We start from the raw sequence: 6,079 nt of genomic DNA, 5'->3' as shown, positions 1-6,079 counted from the left end.
AACCCCACAGCGAAGCCTCTTCTAAGGATGCCTACCCTGAAGAAGTTCCGGAAAAACCCCATTTCTGAAGAAGGGTCTAGGCCCGAAACGTCAGCCTTCCTGCTCCTCTGATGCTGCTTGGCCTGCTGTGTTCATCCAGCTCTACGCCTTGTTATCTCAGATTCTCCAGCATCTGCAGTTCCTACTAACTTTGGATATCAGTTGATCTAAGGTCTGCAAAGCCTTTCCTCCTTACAACCTCCTTTTCCTTCTTTAGATGCTCCTTAAAACCAGCATCTTACTTGCTCAAATATATCATGTGGCTCAATGTCAAACTTTATTTGAAGACACAGCAGGGAAGCACCTCAGGATGTTTGCTACTTTAAAGGTGCACCATGTAAGTGCAAATGGTTGCTGTTTGTGTTGATCAGTAACATGGATGAATGAAGAAAGCTGCATTTCCAAGTTTGCAGATAATCACTCATTCAAAGGCATACTACGTTATGTAGATAAGGGCAGGATGTTGCAAAGTGAGATAAAGAGTGGAAAATGTGTAGCAGATCTTTTCAATATCGAAAAGCATAAGATTTTTCATTTTCAATCCAATAAAGATAAATCGACATATTTTCATATTGGTGTAAGACTAGGAAGTGTCATGAACAAAGGGATTTAGGTGTCCTTGTGTATAAACCATTAAAATCCATTGTACAAAAGTAATCAAAAGAGATGGATGGAATATTGACACATATTCCAAAGGGAGTAAAATAGAAAAGGAATGAAGTTACGCTTCACTTGCTCATGGTAACGTTCTATCAGTGTTCATTCTTTGGTAGAGCATCTCAGGAAGCATGTACTGGCATTCAGATTTGATTTCATTAGATTCATTATTGTCACATGTACTGAGATACAGTGAAAAATATTGTTTTGCGAGCTATCCAGGCAAATCATACCATACATAAGTACATCAGGGTTATAGAACAGAATGCTGAATGTGGTATTACATCTACAGAGAAGAGATCAACTTTAACGTTTGAGAAGCCCAGTCAGAAGTTTGATAACAGCAGGGAAGAAGCTGTTCTTGAATCTGTTGGTTCATGTATTCAAACTTTTTATCTTCTGCCTGGTAGAAGAAAGTGGAAGAGAGCATAACCAGGGTGGGAGGGGTCTTTGATTATGTTGGTTGCTTTCCTGACGCAGCAGGAAGTATAGATGGAGTCAATGGATGGAAGGCTAGTTTTTGTAATGAACTGGGCTGCGTTCACGACTTTCTGTAATTTTGTGTGGCCTTGGGCAGAGCAGTTGCCATACCAAGCTGTGATGCATAGGATAGGATAGGATACTTTCTGTGGTGCATCTACAAAAATTGGTAATCATAGAATCCCTGCAGTGTGGAATCAGGCCATTTGGCCCATCAAGTTCACACTGACACTGCAAAGAGCATCCCACCCAAACCCAACCCCTTACCCTGTAACACTACATTTTCCGATGGCTAATCTACCTAGCCTGCACATCCCTGGAGCATTGTGACCAAACCCACCTAACCCACACATCTTTCAACTGTGGGAGGAAACTGGAGCACCTGAAAGAAACTCACACAGACATTCTCGGGGGGAGAATGTGCAAACTCCACACAGACAATCACCCGAGCGTGGAATCAAACTTGGGTCCCTGTCACTGTGAGGCAGCAATGCTAACCACTGAGCCACCGTGCTGCCCCTCAGTCATTGTGGACATGCTGAATTTCCTTAGCCTTCTGAGGGAGTAAAGGTGTTGTTGTGCTCTCTTTTAACAATAGCATCTACATGGGTGGACCAGGACAGATTGTTGGTGATCATTACTTCTAGGAACTTGAAGCTCTTGACTATCTCCAACTCACCACCATTGATGCAGATGGGGTTGTCCTCCATTCCGCTCCCTGAAGTCAATGATCAGCTCCTTTGTTTTGCTGACATTAGTGGAGAGATTGTTGTCTTTACACCATGCCACTGAGCCCTCTATCTCTTTCCTGACCTCTTGTCTCATAATTGTTTCAGATCCGACCCATTATGGTGATGTTATCAGCAAACTTGCAAATCGAGATAGAGTGGCATTTGGCCACACAGTTGTGAATGTAAAAGGAGTGTAGTAAAGGGCAGAGTATGCAGCCTTGTGAGGCATTTATAGGATTATAGTAGAGGAGGTATTGTCGCCTATCCTTACTGATTGCGGTCTGTGGGTCAGGAAGTCGAGGATCCAGTTGCAGAGGGGGAAGCTGAGACCTGGGTATTGAAGATTAGAGTTGAGTTTGGTTGGAATTATGGTGTTGAAGGCAGAGCTACAATCAACAAGGAGGAGTCTGACGTAGACGTCCATGTTATCCAGATATCCAGGGATGAGTGGAGGACCAGGGAGATGGCATCTGTTGTGGCCCTGTTGCAATGGTAGGCAAATTGGAGGTTCCGGTACCTCCTCCAGAGACTCTGGGTTCAAGTCCCATGTAAGGACATCATAGCCAAGGGAGGTGTGTCGTAACTGAGGCTGTTTCATTATCCAATCACAAGTCCTTCCAATATTCCAATGATTTGTGTTGGGAGCTGGAGAGCTTCCTAGTCAGTTAGACCCTTGCAATAACATAGTCCCTTCATTAAAATATTTCACATACAGGGCCTTGCCATGAATGTCATCCTCATTCTAAGAAACCATGACTGGTCTGGAGATATTAATTCACTAATACTGTAGCTTAAGGAGATAATTTATAGTTATGGCCTCAGTTGATGGCATTACTAGACAAGTCAGATCCCAGAATTACATCTGGCTTGATTGTTCATATGTTTGTTTTCTTTGATTCACTTAACATGGTGGTCAGTCATTTTAATATAGTCACGTATATTACAGAGCCTCTTTACCAACAGTATAGAAGTTTATTATACAAAAGGAAAATAAAAACCAACCTATCTTAATAGTTTGAACACAGTTTGAATGATCTTATAACACACAGCCAAACAAAGTCTCATCCTGTTTCTCAATACTATTTGTTATAGAGGCTCAAATCTGAAAAAAAACCCTCAATAGCTGATCTTCAGTTTCTGCTTAATTGATTCTCCCAGTCATTTCCTGTGAAATATAAAGTCTTCTTACATGAACACTCACAAACCTGGGAGCTTAAACTTTCTCAGCTTTTAATAACCTGCAGACTTCCTACATGAACACTTAGTTTGGAAATTTTACAAACTGAACTTTCTACTGAGGTATCTGCTTCCTCTCATTTATCCTGCAGTTCTTTCTGGTGAGAAATTATATTTGCTTTTGGCCCCAGTTAAGTCTCCTCTAGACTGCCCTAATAGCTTTCAATCTCTGGGTTTTCAAAGCTAAAATCAATCCTTGATTATCCCAAACCAAAAATAAGCTAATGGCTTTCAATGTCCACCCCATCTGTCATAAGCCACCACGGTAAAAACGATCCTCCATTGACATACAGGGAGTCCTTGCTCTATGACACGTACTGGACTGAGTCAGGAAGGACTGTCTATCCTAATTATTTTAAGCCCTTCACAAAAGTAAAATGCTAAAAATGCTATTAATATTTATATAAATCACACACCTCTCATTGCATTAAGAGGAACTATTCATTAACTTGTCTTGTATTCCACACACTCTCATCACATTAAGAGGAAATATTCATAAATTTGGCCTGTATTCCATCCTGTACTGGAGTACTGAGGGATGATTTGAACAAGGTGTTTATAATGTTTAGGGTAGATAGAGAAACTTAGTTTCACTGCTGGGGGAATCCAGACCAAGTGCATATTAATCTTAATTGAAAGCAAAGTAATTTAGAGTAAAATCAGGAAGCACATTTCCATTATAAAGATAAACAGAAAACTTGAACTCTTTCCCCCACAAGACTCTGGATTTTAGCTCAATTTAAATGCTTGCAAATTAATATTAATGAGTTTTTTTAGGTAGGTATATGGATCAAAGGTGAGTAAATGAAGTTGAGATACAAATTAGGCATGATCTACGGGAGTGACAGAACAGTTTTAGGGTCTGAATGCCATAATCATGTTTCTATGGAGCTCCAACATACTGTGCCATATGTAGATAATTACAAATACCCTGTCATGAATATCATACTCAGCAAAGACATACTGTAATTCCATGATTCTGAGTGGGGCCTATTCACCTCATAGTGGGCAAGAGAAAATTGTAGGAAAAGGGCTTTCAGTTTCCTTCTAGTTTCACATTCTAGGATTGGAAGGTGTAGAGATGCAAGTCATTGCATTGCCACCTTGGTTATCATAGAATCATACAGTTCAAAAGAGGCCCTTCATCCAATTGAGTCTGCACCAACATAAAAACATTAAATCTACACTAGTACCACTTTCCTGCACTAGACCCTTGAATGTTATTACACTTCAAGTGCTCATCCAAGTACTTTTTAAATGTTGTGAGGTTTCCCACCTGAACTACCCTTTAGGCAGTCTATTCCAGACTCTCACCACCCTCTGAATGAAAACGTTTTCCCTCAAATTCCCTCTAAACTTCCTGCTTTTAACCATAAAATTAAAATTTAACCATAAAACCCTGTGTGTCAGCTAAAAATGAAAGGGCAGAAGGGCAGTAGAATTATAAAACAGATGTCTGGAAAGAGACCTGGTTCAGGCACAATTGGAAATTAATCCTAATTTATTTTCAGGTAATGCATAAATAAAGGTAATGAATCTAATTAAATATCTATTTTATTGCAGTTAAATATATTAGTTATTAAGAATTTGAGCACTCAGCAACTTGGTAAATAGCAATTCTGGGAAATTCTAAGGGCTGTCTAGTCAGCTATTAATCCTCATCATATGAACCAGCCATGGCAGGACTCCTGCTTCTAACCATGTCTTCTCTAGACTGCACCCAGTTGCTATCAAAATAGTTGCTGGGCCTCTGTGAGAGAATGACTGACACATTATTCTACAGGTTATGGGAAAAGAACAGGGGAATGTGAATCAGTGGGTAGTTTTTCTCAGTAAAGCTGCAAATTCACAGTGTGTTAAATGCAGTCATTATATTCCAGAAAATAAGGTCTACAACATGTGTTACCTAAGTAGAAGGGCATCACAAAAAAAATGCAACAGGATACAGATGCATACAATTTCTCTTAAAATGTGTTCCTAATGCTCTCTTGACTTTCAGAGCAGATACTTCACTGAAGATGAGTATGTCAAAGTGGGAATTCTAAAGGGATTAGAAAGCCAATTTAATCATTCCCAGACACCTCTTGTTACAATCAAGTATATTGCTGGCATGAGGTCCGCTGGAATGTTATCTGTCTGTACTGTTTGCCAAGAGAATGATGAATGCTACAAGCAGATGTAACAAAAAGAATAAATTATTAGCATGAGAAAAGAAATGCCCAACTGTGAGAGACACACAGAGCTAAAGATTGAAATCCAGATTCACACCTGACTACAGATATTAAGATTTTTTTTTTAAAAAATCTGCTGTACAAATCCAAAGAACCAACATACCATAAATATATGATAAATATTTGCTCTGGCATTCTCTCACAGAGATCAGACTTCTGTCCTGTTATCATTAGAGTTTTCAAATGCTCCTAATTTTACCTTGTGTCATAATAATCCATCAGTCCTTCAGTCCATAATAATCCATCATATGCGGTAACCAATAGCTGCACAACAAGGGAAGATTCTGCATCATCACATAAATAAATGAGAATTGACAAAGACTTCTAATTTTAAATAATACAAACCTCTCAAGCCCTCAGCCGCATTTGGATACAGCACTACAACAAATACTTGGCATCTATCAATCAACATCTCACTAATAGAAAAAGAGAATTCAATAGTCTGGCATAATTTTTTTTTAAATAGAATCATGCCTTTCCTGGGATTGTTTATAACCCTGCAGAGAAATTGATGGAAAATTCAGGATCACTGATACAATTCTGTTCCCACAAAGCAATATGCTTGAGGGGAAAATAAGGTGGAACTCCCAAGGCATTGTGTTCACTTTATATTTTTTGCGCAAAATAACCAGCATAATCACGGCAACCAAGTTCCAAAAAAATTGATTTAAAATTATTTGCCAAAATTGACCAATCTTAAAACCT

Source organism: Rhincodon typus, chromosome 19 (assembly GCF_021869965.1).
Source record: "Rhincodon typus isolate 14 chromosome 19, sRhiTyp1.1, whole genome shotgun sequence".
Taxonomy (NCBI): Eukaryota; Metazoa; Chordata; class Chondrichthyes; order Orectolobiformes; family Rhincodontidae; genus Rhincodon; species Rhincodon typus.
The sequence above is the reverse complement of the archived record's forward strand: the minus strand, read 5'-3'. Positions refer to the sequence as shown.